We start from the raw sequence: 15,804 nt of genomic DNA, 5'->3' as shown, positions 1-15,804 counted from the left end.
CAAAAGCTCTTTCTTGTCCTCTGGTTGTTGACTTTTATCCACTCTTTTAATTTTAACCCACTTTTATATTTAAGGTGGTTCATGTAGGCAGCATATAGTTGGATTCCCTTGTCCCATGTTTATCCCTAGCAAGTCTGGAATAAAGCTCATGAAACTGTATTTTTGTTCATTCCTTGCCTTCTTTATATCCTCCCTCAATTCATTGATTTGGTTTTTGATGAGGTTTTCCATGTTTGTTCGTATATTCTGAATTAATTGTTTCAGCTCCTGTATCTCATTTGAATTGTTGGTTTGTTCCTTTGACTGGGCCATATCTTCAATTTTCCTAGTGTGATTTGTTATGTTTTGTTGGCGTCTAGGCATTTAATTACCTTAATTAGTTTATTCTGGAGATTGCTCTCACTTCTCTTACCTAGGGTTTTCTTGCTGGATGAATTTGTTGTCTATCTGTTCTTTGACATTCAGTTCAGCTTTATCTGGACCTCTAGCTTAGGTTTTGTTTAACATAGGAGAATTTTGTTCTTCTTTTCCTGTTTCTTGCCCTGCGTGTATGGTGCCTTTTTCCCCTCACACTTAGGAGGGTCTACTTAGGTATTATAGACCCCAGCCGGATTTTCCCGGACCAAACTGGCCTCCTTTCAGAAGGAAAGAGTCATCTGCATTGGTTTTCCCTGAGGGTGAGACCCAGGATGTTGAAAGACTTTCCTGTGAAGTCTCTGGACTCTGTTTTTCTTATCCTGCCCAGTATGTGGTGCTTGTCTGCCTGCAGATCCCACCAGCATAAGATGATGCAGTACCTTTAACTTTGGCAGACTCTCCCGCTGGGCACATGGTGGAGACAGAGGAGTGGTTGTATACTGGTGGTTTTTTTTTTTTTAGGTTTGTTTAAAATATATTTTTATTGAGACATCTTCACACACTGTACAGCCCATCCAAAGAATGTAATCAAAGGCTCACAATATTTTTACATATTTGTATATTCATCACCATGATCATTTTTTTGCAGTTAATTTTTTTTATTGAGACATCTTTGCACACATACCTTCTATACATGGTGTACAGTTGATGATCCACAGTATCATCACATAGTTGTGTATTCATTATCATGGTCATTTTTTAGAATGTTTGCATCACTCCAGGAAGAGAAATAAAAATGTAAAAGAAGAAACTCTTACATAACATACACCATAACCCTCCTTCTCATTGACCGCTAGTGTAACTGTCTACCCAATTTTTTTTTTTACCCCTATGATACCCACTATTATTTATATTTTTATCCTTCCTTTTTTACTCATCTGTCCATACCCTGGATAAAAGGAGTTTCAACCACAAGTTTCTCACAATCATACAGTCACATTGTAAAGACTACTTTACACAATCGTCTTCAGGAATCAAGGCTACTGGAATACAGTTCCACAGTTTCAGGTACTTCTCTCTAGCTATTTCTATACACTATAAATTAAAAGGGATATCTGTATAATGCATAAGAATAACCTCTCAGATAACCTCTCAACTCTGTTTGAAATCTCTCAGCCACTGAAACTTTGTCTCATTTCTCTCTTCCCTCTTTTGCTCAAGAAGGCTTTCTAAATTCCATGATGCTGGGTCTTGCACATCCCCTGTAGGCTGGTTTTAATGGCTTCAAATTACCAAGCTCTGGTGTCTCAATTCCTTGAGGGAGGGATTCCACCTGAGTTGGGCTTCACCCCTCCCCTGGGGAAGGCACAGGCTCCAGACAAGCCCCCAGAAGAGCTCACTTCTGCCTATGCCTGGGGCAGTTGCAGCCTGAGGAGCCCTTCTGCTGAATCCAAAGGCAGTGAAGCCTTTGTAGAAACACAACCACAAAAACCTCTGTTTCCTTTTTTCTTTTTTTTTTTTCTTTTTCTGTTAGCCCTGCCCCCTTGGCGCCAGGGCAAAAATGAGCGACCTCCGCTTTGACCAGGTTCACCTGAGCTGGGGGCCTATTTTTTAGTAGTCAGAATTTGTTCATTAATTCCACAATTGGCATTTCGTTGGGCTCAGCCCCTGCTGCTGGTAAAGTTTCTTTCCTTTCCCCTCTGGGAAGCAGCCTGTGGGGGAGGGGTGCCAGCCACCCCGGCTTGGGGAACTCACAGTTCTGCGGGGGGCTTGCAGCCGGTTCAGCTGGTCCAGACTGGGGTATGCTGTGTGTCCGGTCACTGACGTGGCCCCAGAAGCTGTTCTGTACTGTTTCTGGTTATTTAGTAGCTGTTCTGGAGGGCGAACTAAAATGCGCACATTACTAAGCCGCCATCTTGGCCCAGAAGCATGAAACAATATTTTTAAAAGCTCCACAGGAAATTTTGATGCACAATCAACTGGGAATTAGTGTGTTAGAGAACAACTTTCAGATCAATTGTATCCTCTGAGTACTATTCAATTTGTCTGAATATGAGCCCAAAAATATATTCTATGAAAACATTGAATGTAACTACTTGATGGCTGGCAATTGATATCTCTGTATCTCAATTTCCTTGTAACTAAAAGAAAAACCTTGATTATGACCACCATGGTACTATCCCGTTTTATGCCCCATATGTACTTAGAGCATCCTATAAAGAAACTGTCAAGTAATAACTGGGCCTAACAAAACAGTGAGGAAGACATACCAAATATAGTATTATTAAGTGAAAGACCATGGAGATGGGTGGGGATAACCATAGTGACCACTTTTAAAAAGATGAAGAGTTTCGCCCAGGGAAGAAAGGAAAGGTGGAAGTGGGAAGTAGAAGTAGAAGTATGGCATACAAGTAGAAGTATGAAGAAGTATGAAGGCATCTAAGTGTGTCCAGAGGAAATATTGGCTTGAAAGAAGAGGTAGGGAAGGGGGTAATGCTAGAAAGTAAGGGATGTTTATGTAAAGCTGAATAATCAGGAGGCTGTGAATGTTGGGGGAAAATCTTATGTTAGGTATGACAAAAATGGAAGAACCTAGAACGCTAACTTTTAGAGGACTGTAACAACTTCTTTTTCACTTGAGGGGTACAGAGGGTGCAACTGTTTACCTGAATGTATTCTTAAAAACTCTAATTTTACTAGCTATTAGCTATGTTACAGGTTATTGACCACATGTCCATGTCCCAGACTTCCTTTACCAGTACAGATTAATCACGTGGGGCCACTCCCAAAGTCTCAGGGGGATTGGGAAAGAGCCGGTTAAATGAGGAAATGGTAAAAGTTTGTAGCTGTAGCTTTCTTTCCCAATATATCTTCTTTTAATTGAAAACTTTCACTTTTTTCCTGTGTTCCTCCTCTGCCATCGCACTTTCTCATTCTACCTGCTGGATTTTGGCCACATGTGTCTCATCCATGTGTATCAGCTGCAGCTGATTTGTTAATGGTGTTCTTCCTCAAGCTTCTATTTTAAAGCATCTTCCTGAGAAATTTTGCTCCTGTAGTTTTATTGGCTGGTATTCTCATAGTTGAATATGAGGGTTTCAGTTTGAGTGGTCCCATACCACATACTGGAAAATGTGTGAACTCTTTCTCAACATCAAACGGTTCTCTATTTTCAACAGCAAATGATTCTTGGGCTGCAACATTAGGGTGGTATACAGGCTCTTCTTACAGAGGGTTCTGCAGGAAGTAGAACTGCTCAAGCAGCATGTTGTTAATCTTCTCCTTTCCCAGAATATAGGTACTCAGAGGTGGACTGACACTGATTCACTTTCTCTCTCCTTTCTTGGGTGATGATGATGATGATGATGATGATGATGATGATGATGATGATGATGATGATGATGTATGAGCCCTGATGTTCTCCGATGATGATGATGATGATGATGATGATGATGATGATGATGATGATGATGATGATGATGATGATGATGATGATGATGATGATGATGATGATGTATGAGCCCTGATGTTCTCCCAGCACATCTTCAGCTGTTTGAAATCCCACAGGGACACTCTTGGCTCAGAGTTGTAATCGTGGGCAAGTGCTTGTAAGTTACATTGCTTGATTGCAATCAACTGCACATCACTTTTTTTCTTTTACATTCAAGCACATATTTGTATTTTTCTACTAAAGCAAGCAAAATGCTCTTTTCCAATTCTGAGAAGTATTTAGCAGTTTTTATAATTGTGTTGTTTTGTATTTTCTACTATGTTTTTACTGGCTATTAGCTAACTGTATGCAGAAGAAGGCAATGAAGATAAATAAATGCCACCAGTTTCCTGCCATCAAAAGGTCACAGTCCAGTGGGGTAGGCAGAGTAATACACAAATTACAATACCCTATGATAAGTACCGTAATAAGAGAGCAGAAAGGGCACTTCAGCCAAGCTAAGAGAGGAGGCTCAGACTAAGCTTCCTAGGGCAGGGAGCCCCAGAACATGGTCCATAAGAGGAAACCATGAGGGGGACAGCGTGTCCACAGTGCTGACTTGAGCAAGCTTGGCTTTCCTCTAGTGATGCCAAATACAACACCCCTTGTGACCCCCAGGGATTCTGTTTCTAAGAAGCTATATGAATGATGAGAGTGTGATTAGTCTGAAGTCTCCTTTGCTGAAGAGTTTCTGAAGTATCTGGGAAAACTGTGTTCCATTTCTGCCAGAATGTGTTGGTCACAAGGGATTGCTATCAAACAAAAGTGGGGTCCTCTGTCCAACGTGCATAACAGACAATCTGTGCTATCAATGTTTCAAAGAGAGAAAGAATTTATTGCTAAGAAAGAAGCAGGGGATCAGATAGCCTATTGGCCCCAAAATCTGTCTCCTCTAGTAGTAAATGTTAAAAAGGATGTAAAGGATTTATACACAGAAAACCACCAAAACATTGCTAAAAGAAATAAAAGGAAACCTAAATAAATGGAAGACTGGAATATTAAATTATTATTGACATGTCAGTTATACAAAAAATGATTTACAATTCAATGCAATCCCAGTCAAAATTCCAACAGCCTACTTTGCAGAAATAGAAAAACCAATGATCAAATTTATTTGGAAGGGAAAAGGGTCACTAATAGCCAAAAACATCTTGCAAGAGAAGAATGGAAGTTGGAGAACTTACATTTCCTGACTTTAAAGATACAAAGCTATAGTGATCTAAATAGGATAGTGCTAGCACAAGGATAGTTATGTAGATCAATGGAATTGAATTGAGAGTTCAGAAATAGACCCTCACATCTTGAGAAGGGGGGCGGAACCTCATCTTGAGAAGGGGGCCAAGTCCACACAACTGGGAAAGCATAATCTCTTCAACAAATAGTGCTGGAAGAACTGGATAGCCATGTGAAAAGAATGAAGGCAGACCCCTATCTCACACCCCATAGAAAAATTAAGTAAAAATGGATCAAAGACCTAAATATCACCACCAGGACTATAAAACCCTAGGAGAAAATGTAAGGAGCAGCTTCAGTTACTTGTGTTAAGCAATGATTTCTAAGACTTTACATCCAAAGTCTTAGAAACTTAAAAAACAACAAATTTTTTGTTGTTGTTTCATCAACAACAACAAAAAATTGATGAATGGGCCTCATAAAAATTAAAAGCTTTTATGCCTCAAAGGACTTTATCACCAAAGTGAAAATACAACTTACTCAATAGGAGATAATATTTGGAAACCACATATTTGATAAGGGTTTAATATCCAGGATATAGAGAGATCTCCTTACAACTGAACAATAAAGAGATCAACAACCCAATTAAAAATTGGCTTGAATAGACATTTCTCCAAATAAGATACATGAATGGCTAAAAATGTACAAATATAACAATGCTTTTACATGAGGGAGAATGAATGAATGTCAACATTGCAAGGTGTTGAAAATGGAACGGTATACAGAAAAAATACATCAATACTATAGTTAACAGTAGCACTGTAATATGCTTCCATTAAGTGTAGCAAAAGCAATGTCAATTAAAGCTAAATGTCAATAAAAGAGGTGGATATAAAGGAGGGTTATGGGAGTCTTGGTGTTGGTGTTTCTCCTTTTTACTTTATTTTATTTTATTTTTAGTTTTTCTTCTTCATTTTTCTCTTTCTTTCTCTTTCTTTGCAGAAGAAATGGAAATATCCTCAGATAGATTGTGGTGGTGAGTGCATAACTAAGTGACACTGGTGTTTGTTAAACACTGCCAGAATGCAATGTGCAAGAAATGGGTTAGCTTTTATAAAGGAAATCTATTAAATTATAAGCCTACAGTTCTAAGGCCATAAAAGGTGCAAACTAAGGCATCCAGAGAAAGACAACTTGACTCAAGTAAGACTGACGTCTATCACATGGGAAGGCACTTGACTGACATCTGCTGATTCTTGTTCCTGGTTCCATTGCTTCCAGCTTCTGATGCCAGTGGTTTCCTCTCTAAGCATCAGTTGCCTTCACTTAGCTTCTCTGGGAAAACTCTTGGTTCTGGCTTACTTAGCATCTCATGGGAAGGTACATGGCAATGTCTGTTGGGCTCTGCATCTCCACACTTTCCTGTCTAGGCATCTGCTCTCTCTGTTGGCATTCCAAATGTCTGCATTTCTGTCAGCTCTGAAGCAACTCTGAAATGTTTCCTCTTTTAAAGGACTCCAGTAAACTAATCAAGACCCACCTTGAATGGGTGAAGTCACATCTCCTCCTCATCAAAAGTTCACACCCACAGTTGACTGTGTCACAACTCCATGGAAACAATCCAATTGTTTACTTAGGATGGTTTATATGGTGTGTGAATAAAACTGTCAAAAATTAAACAGAAAGATACAAGTGCTGGAAAAAATGTGGAGAGAGGGATGTACTGTTCCTTATTCACTACTGGTAGAGAAATAGAATGGAGCAGCCCAGCTGGAGGGCAGTGTGTTGGTTCCACAGGAGGCTAAATATAGAATTGTTATATGATCCAGCAATCCATTTATTAGGTATATACTTGGAAGAACTGAAAGCAGGTACATGAATGGACATTTGCACACTGGTGTTTATGGCAGTAGTATTCACAATTTGCAATGGTCGGAGGTGGCCTAAGGGTACATCAACTGATGAACAGAAGGGTGAACTGTGGTCTGTACATCCAATGGGATATTGAACGGCTGAAAGAAGGAATTAAGTTGTGAGGCATTCAACTAAGTGAAGGGACCTTGAGGACAATATGTCGAGTGAAATAATCCAGAAATTAAAAAACAAACACTATAATGCCTCACTAATATGGATGAACTATAAGGTACAAACTGTAAGAATTGAACCCAAGAGCATAGATTATCAGGTGAAGGCCTATTGTAAAGGTTCGTAGATTGAAAAAACTTATACCCGTCACATCTAGTCCTGATTTATAATGATTATTTCTAAATTCTGAGATACTGAGTTCTCTGTGTTTAACCCAGTCGGTTGCTGGAACTTGGGGTATCAGTATGACACCCGAGACTTAGAGCTAGTTCTGCAGCTATGAAAGTCAGCATTACCCATACAGCAACTGTTTAAAACAACTGAAAAAGAGATCAGAATTCAATTAGAGATACAAATGAAGCAGAGCAAGTTACGACTAAGGTAAATCAAACTAAAGGTTAAAGGATGATATTGACTGTGTCTTAAAACTTCAACTTCTGTGGGAAACCAAAGGAAGAGAGGTTTATTTGGTGCAAAATTTGTATTTTCTATAGCACACTATCTAATTTAACTCGTATGGTCAGTTTATTCAAACACCATAATTACATGGAACCTAGAATAGGGAGTGAGAACTTGTTGGTTTGTACAGGTTAGTGTGATGCCCCAATACATCCCAAAGTAATCTGGGCAGAAGATAAAAAAAAAAAAGTATTTGCAGGCTGGGCTACAGTGGCTCAGTGGCAGAGTTCTCATCTGCCATGCCAAAGACCTGGGTTTGTTTCCTGGAGCCTGCCCATGCGAAAAAAAAAAAAAAAGTACTTGCAAAGTCCCTTTGAGGGACTGGGTGAAAATATGGAAATATTAAACTTCCTTACCTGGGGAATTCCAAATATTCTTGTTAGTTTGGGGACTACCAATTTAATAGTCTGAGCACTTGACCTTAGGACTTGCCTTTATGAAACTTATTCCTGCAGGGTAGAAGCTAGGCCTACTTCTAATTATACTTAAGAGTTGCCCCCACAGAACCTCTGTTGTTGCTCTGCCAACATGGCAAGCGAATTCACTGCCCTTCTTTCTCTATGTGGGACATGACTCCCAGGGGTGTAAATCTCCCTGGCATTGGGGAACCTGACTCCCAGAGATGAGCCTGGCCTTAGCATCATGGTATTGAGAAAGACTTCTTGACCACAACGGGGAAGAGAAGCTAAATAGAGTTGGACTGGCTATGAGATTTCACATAAAGTCAAGAGATCATTCTGGAGGTTATTCTTATGCATTATATAGCTATCCCTTTTTAGTTTTTAGTGAATTAGAATAACTAGAAGGAAATACCTGAAAGAGTTGAACTGTATTCCAGTAGCCTTAATTCCTGAAGATGATTGTATAACTATATAGCTTTTACAATGTGACCATGTGATTATGAAAATCTTGTGGCTGGCACTACTTTTAACCAGTGTATAGACAGATGAGTTAAAAATAAAAATGAAAAAATAAATAATAGAGGGGTAAGAGTTATGGGATGTTTTGGGTATTCTTTTACATTTTTATTTTAATTTTTATCTTGCTATGTATTTTTTAGAATAATGAATATGTTCAAAAATTGATTGTGGTGATGAATGCACAGATATATGATGATACTGTGAACTAGTTGATTGTATACTTTGGCTGATTACAGGATATGTGAATATATCTCAATAAAATTGTAATTTTAAAAAAGCACATGAAAATATGCTTCACATCACTAGCTGCTATGAAGTGCAAATCAAAACCACAAGATACCATTTCAGACCCACTAGAATAACTCCTGTTGGAAAAAAAGACAGAAAATTTCAAGCGTTGGAGAAGATATGGAGAAATAGCAGCACTCATTCATTGGTGATGGGGATATAAAATGGTGGAGCTGCTGTGGAAGACAGTTTGGAAATTCCTCAGAAAACTAAGTATAGAATTACCATGCCATATCAATCCCTCTGCTAGGCACATACCAAAAAGAATTACAAGCAGGGATTCAAAAAAATATTTTCACACTGATGTTCATAGTAGCATTATTCACAACTGCCAAAAGACGGAAGCAATTCCATCAACCAATGAATGGTTAAACAAAATGTGGTATATACATAAAATGGAGTGTTATATAGCCATAAGAGGAAGGAAGTCCTGATACACATGACAACATGAATGCATCTTAAAGACATGTTGAGTGAAATAAGCCAAACACTAAAGGACAAATATTATATGATATCACTGATATGAAATAATTAGCATAAGCATAATTAGTTAGTATAAGTTAGCATAAGCAAACTCATATTTAGAACCTATAATATAAGTTACCAGGGGCCTGGGTTGAGAGCAGAGAATGGGGAGCTAATGCTTAATTTGAAAAGAGTTTCAATTTAGGTTAATCGTAAAGTTTTAGAAATAGATGGTGGTAATGGTAGCACATTATTGTGAGCATAATTAACAGGATTGAATTATATATTTGAATTCAGTTAAAAGGGGAAATATTAGGTCATATCTATGTTACCAGAATAAAAAATAAAAGATTAAACATAGGGATGTATAACAGTGAAACCTATTGTAAACGATGAACTATAGTTAATAGCACAAGAATAAAAATGTTCATTCATAAATTATAACAACTATACCACACTAATGTAAAGTGCTAATTATAGGGAAAAATACACCTAATATAAACTATGGACTACAATTAATAGTAAAATTTTAATATTCTTTCGTTAGTTGTAACACAGATACCATAGTAATGCAATGTGTCAACAATAGGGGGTATACAGAAACGCTGTATTTTTTACGTGATTTTTCTACAACTTAATTATGTTTTTTTTTTTTTAATACATGGGCAGGCATTGGGAATCAAACCCGGGTCTCTGGCATAACAGATGAGAATTCTGCCACTGAGCCACTGTCACACACCCTTAATTTTCAAATAAAGCTTCTCAAGTCCATTTAATGAAAAAAGAATATTCTCCTAAACAAATGATGCTGGGACAACTGGAAATCCACATGTGAAAGAATAAATTTGGATCCCTACCTCTCACCATATACATAAACTAATTAAAAATAGAACAATGACCTAAATATAAGAGCTAATACTATAAAACTCTTATGAGAATACATAGGGAAATATCTTCAGGAACTTGTAGTAGGCAACGGATTTTTAGACTTTACACCAAAACCACAATCAACAAAAGAAAAAATAGATTAAATGGGCTTCATCAAAATTAAAAATGTACATCAAAGGACATTATCAAGAAAGTGAAAAGACAATCTAAAGAATGTGAGAGAATATTTGGAAACCATATATCTGATATGAGTTCAAAATCCAGAATATACAAAGAACTCCTACAAATCAAGAACAAAAATTCAAAAAATATTTAAAATTAGCCAAATATTACAGACACATCTTCAAATGGCCAATGAACATAGGAAATGATGCATAAATGCATTAGCCTTAGAGAAATACAAATCAAAACCACAATGAGATACCATTTCACACTCACAAGAATCACTACTACTAAAATAATGGTAAATAAATTTTAGAGTGGAACGAAGAAATAGAAGCCCTTGTACATTGGTGGTGCAAATTTCAAAATGTTGAAAATAGTTTGATGGTTCCTCAGAAACCTAAATATAGAATTACCATACAACCTGGCAATCCCACTTCTAGATATATAACCAAAAGAATTGAAAGCTAGGACTCAAACAGATACTTGTGCACCTGTGTTTATAAAGGTACAAAACACAGCTGCCAAAAGACAGAAGCCACCAAGTGTCCATCAACCAATGAATGGATAAACAAAATATATATTGTATATACACACAATGTAATATTATTCAGCCATTAAAATGAATGAATTTTGATATACACAACAACATGAATGAAACTTGAAGACATTATATGGAGTGAAATAAGCTGGACACAAGAGGACAAATGTAGTGGCAAATCTTCATGTCCCAACTATTAAAATTTTGTGTGCTACTTAGGGGTCTATCTCACTTTGGCCAAGCCACTTGTTTCAACACTGACCTTTGGCTTAGTTAATAGATTGCTTCCCACTCGTGAGGCATAAACTTCCCCAAAATTCAAACCCACATCTATGGCCGCCACTCACATCATCCATATGTCTCATCCAAAACTCATAGCTGGCTCCAAATGATAAGCTAATCATATCCACTGTCCTTGGGTCCCGAGTCCTTTTTCCTTTTCATGGGTTTATTTTAAAAACTACTTAATCCTTGACTCCCATTGGGAAATCTACTAGCCTCCACTCCTGGACCACTATAAAGTCAGAAGTCCATGGGTCCTTCTTGCTCTGCTTATGTTCTCCCCTCTTGCTTATTGAGCCACCCAAGCCAATCACATTTCCAGCCAACTCTTCATGACATCCCTCTCTCCCTGGGACATGAGTAATAAACTATCTTTTCTTATGCATTTTGTCTTGGTTTCCCACCCTATAAAATCTGAATCCCACCCAGACCCAAATTTAAAATCCAACTAATGAATTCAAAACACTGCAAGATGTTGCATCTTGCTTTGAATTCTTAGCTATGACACCAAAACCACAAGCAGCAAAAGAAAAAAAAATGGGGAAGTTGGACTTCATCAAAATTAAAAATATGTATCAAAGCACATTGTCAAGAAAATGAAAAGATTGCCTACAGAATGAAAGAAAGTATTTCAAAATCATTTATCTGATGAGTTAAATATTCAGAATATAGAACTCTTACAACTCAACAACAAAACAGCAAATAATCAGATGAGAGGACAAATGGACAAAGGACTTGATTAGATATTTCTCCAAAGAAGATACACAAATAGCTAATATGCATATAAAAGATGTTCCATATCATTAGCCCTAGGGAAATGAAGATCAAAACCGCAATGTATTACTGCTTCACACACTCTTAAATGGTTACTAATTTATTTAATGAAAATATAAAGTAAATGGGAAAATGTGGATAAATTGGAACACTTAAACATTGCTGATGGATTGAAAAGCAAACAGAGCATAAGAGACCTATAGGACACCATCAAACATACCAATACATACATTATGGGAACCTCAGAAGTAGAAGAAATAGAGAAAAGGGCAGAGAGAATATTCAAAGACATAATGGCAGAAACTTCCCAAATTTAATGGAAAACGTAAATTTGCATGTTCAGAATCCAGTGAACCCAAACAGGATAAACTTGAACAGAACCACACTCAAACACATAGTAATTAAACTGTCCAATGCTAAGAACAAGGAGGGACTTCCAAAAAAGTACAGGAGAAAAGCAATGGGTTATGTACAAGGGATTCCCAATAAGATTTAGTGCTGATTTCTCATGAGCAATCATGGAGGCAAGAAGGCAGAGGGATGAAATATTTAAAATGCTGAAAGAAAACAATTGACTACCAATAATTTCATATTTATTTATTTGTATTATTGTTTTTTAACCAATAATTTTATATCTGGAAAGACTCCTTTTCCAAAATGAAGGAGAGATTAAGACATCCCAGATAAACAAAATCTGAGGGAATTTATCACTCTAGACTTGTCCTACAAGCAAAGCTAAAGGGAGTTCTTTAGACTGAAAGGAAATGACACTAGACAGTGGATCAAAGCAGTATAAAGAAATAAAGACTTCCAGTAAAATAACCATTTGAGTAATTATAAATGCCAGTGCTATTGTACTGTATTTTCTGGTATGTAACACAATTCTTTATTTCTTATAAGTTCTAATATGCAAAGGAATAAAAAGTAATGATAAATCTATGGTTTTGGACATACAATGTCCAAAGATATAATCTGTAACAAGTACAAAAAAAAAAAGACGGAGTTGAAGGGGTGTAGGGACAGTGTATGTGTATGCTTTTAAAGTCAACTTGGTATAAAATCAAATATAATTGTTATATACTTAGGATTTTAAATTTTAGCCCCATGACAAGCACAAAAATGTGAAAAATATATTCAAAAAGGAATGAGAAAGGACTCAAAATGGAACAAGACAGAAATAAATAAAATATGAAAGTAGGCATTAATGGAAGAACATACAGTCAAAAAAAGGTATAAGACATGGAAAAATGGCAGAAGTCCTGCATTATCAGTAGTAATTTTAAATGTAAATGGATTAAATACTCCAGGCAAAAGGCAGATTGGCAGAATTGATAAAAAAAGCATGACCCAAACTGAGGCTGTTTACAAAAGACTCACATTAAATTCAAAGATACAAGTAGGTTGAACGTGAAAGGATGGAAAAGTATGCTGTGCAAACAGAAACAAAAAGAAAGCCAGGGTAGCTATGTTAATATTATATAAAGTAGAATTTGAGTCAAATTGTTATGAAGGACAAAGAACATCACTATATAATGATACAGGAGTCAACTCAACAAGAACATATAAAAATCATAAACAGACATTTGCAAATATAGAATACTTCTTCAATAGCAGCAGAATATACCTTCTCCTCTAGTGCACATGGATCATTTTCCAGAATAGACCATATCTTAAGTCACAAAACAAGGCTCAATAAATTTTTAAAATACTTTGAAATCATACATGGTATCTTTCCTAACCAGAAGGGAATGAAGCTAGAAATCAATAACAAGGGAGAAATGGAACACAAATATGTGGAAATTAAACTTTGTAATCTTAAAAAACCCAGTAAGCCAAAGAAGAAATTACAAGGAAAATTCAATGCTAAAAAACTGAAAGCTTCCCTTCTAAGTTCAGGAACAAGACGAGGAAGTCCATGGTCACCACTGTTATTCAACATTGTACTGGAAGCTCTAGCCAGAGCAATTAGGCAAGCAAAAGAAATAAAAGGCATACACATTTTATTATTCCATATAGATAAAATCCTGAAAAGCCCACAACAAATCTCCTAGAGCTAATAAATGAAATCAGCGAAGTGGCAGTGTACAAAATCAACACCCAATAATTAGCAGTGTTTCTATAGACTAAAAATGAACAATCAGAAAAGGAATTTTTTTTATTGTGAAATGTATCATGGGCAGAAAAATGAATATCAAAGCACAGCTTAACAAGTTAGTTATAGAGCAAATTTCAGATTATGGTATGAGTTACAGTTCCACAATTTCAGGTATTTCTTTCTAGATATTCTAATACAATAGAAAACTAAAAAGAAGTATGTTATGTGATTCAGTAGTCAAGATCATTGTAACATCCTATTTCCTCTGTTACAACTCCTCACTCTCATTTGATCCTTCTCTAATCTTCAGGGATATTTGGGCAATGATCATTCTAACTTCTTCATGTTGAAAAGGATTGTCAACATTTTGTGTAGAGTGGTACAACTAGTTGATGTTCTTGGAGAGACTGGTGCCTCTGGATGAAAGGGAAATTTTAAAAATTCATTTTACAATAGGAACTAAAAGAAACAGCTATCTAGGAATAAATTTAACCAAGGACGTAAAGAACTTACACACAGAAAACCATAAAACATTGCTAAAGGAAATCAAAGAAGACCTAAATAAATGGAAGGACAGCCTATATTCATGGGTTGGAAGAATAAATATTATTAAAATGCTAATTCTACCTCAAGAAATTTACAGATTAAATGAAATCCCAGTCAAAATTCAAAAAGCCCTCTTTGCAGAATTGGAAAAGCCAAACATCAAATTTATATGAGCGTGTGAGGGGCCTTCAATAGCCAAAGTCATCTGGAAAAAGAACAAAATTGAAAGACTCACATTTCCTGATCTTAAAACTTACTATGAAGTCATGGTAATCAAAACAGAATGATGCTGGCACAAGGATAAACATATAGACCAATGGAATTGAATTGAGAGCTCAGAAATCAACTCTCAAATTTATGGCCAACTATTTTTGACAAGGGGGGTGGCAAAGAATAGTCTCTTCAACAAATGGTGCTGGGAAACTGGATGTCCATATGCAAAAGAATGAAGATGGGCCCCAACCTCATACTATATCAACACAAAATAGATCAAAGGCCTAAATATAAGAGCCAGAACTATAAAATTCCCAGAAAAAAAATGGAAACATCTTCAGGACCTTGGCTTAGGCAAGAGTTTCTTAGACTTTACACCCAAAGAACAAGAAACAGAAGAAAAAATAGATATGGAACCTCATCAAAATGTAAAACTTATGTGCCTCAAGAGACTTTACAGTGAGAGTAAAACTATAACCTACACAATGGAAGAAAATATTTAGACAGCATATATCCAATAAGTGTTTAATATCCAGAATATCTAAAGAAATCCTTCAACTCAACAAAAATACAAACACAATTAAAATTTCTGGGCAAAGGACCTGAATAGATATTCGTCCAAAGAAAATATAAAAATGGCCAGAAAGAACATGAAAAGCTGTTCAACATTATTAGCCATCAGGGAAATGCAAATCAAAACCACAATAAGATACCATTTCACACTAATTTGAATGGCTGCTATTTGAAAATTAGCAGTATTGGAGAGGATGCAGAGAAATGGGAGCACTCACTCATTGCTGATGGCAATATTATTATATTTTATATATATGGTGCAGCCACTGTAAAACACAATTTGGCAGTTCCTCAAAAAGCTAAGTGTAGAATTTCCATATGACCTACTACTAGGTATATACCCAAAAAATTGAAAGCAGGGACTCAAAACATATACCAGCACACCGATGTTCATAGTGGTTTAATTCACAATTGCCAAAAGATGGAAGCCCCCCATTGTCATCAACTAATGAGTGGATAAACAAAAAGTGGTATATGTGTGTGTGTGTGTGTG

At 36.5% G+C, this 15,804-nt stretch overlaps 1 pseudogene; it reads right to left on the bottom strand.

The window, feature by feature from the left end:
- Positions 1-3,087: 3,087 nt before the first annotated feature.
- Positions 3,088-5,172, bottom strand: LOC143658293 (myb/SANT-like DNA-binding domain-containing protein 3 pseudogene; annotated as a pseudogene).
- Positions 5,173-15,804: the final 10,632 nt, after the last annotated feature.

The sequence above is a fragment of the Tamandua tetradactyla genome, chromosome 2, assembly GCF_023851605.1.
Source record: "Tamandua tetradactyla isolate mTamTet1 chromosome 2, mTamTet1.pri, whole genome shotgun sequence".
Classification (NCBI taxonomy): Eukaryota; Metazoa; Chordata; class Mammalia; order Pilosa; family Myrmecophagidae; genus Tamandua; species Tamandua tetradactyla.
Note: the sequence above shows the minus strand (reverse complement) of the source record. Positions and strands in the feature narration are given on the sequence as shown.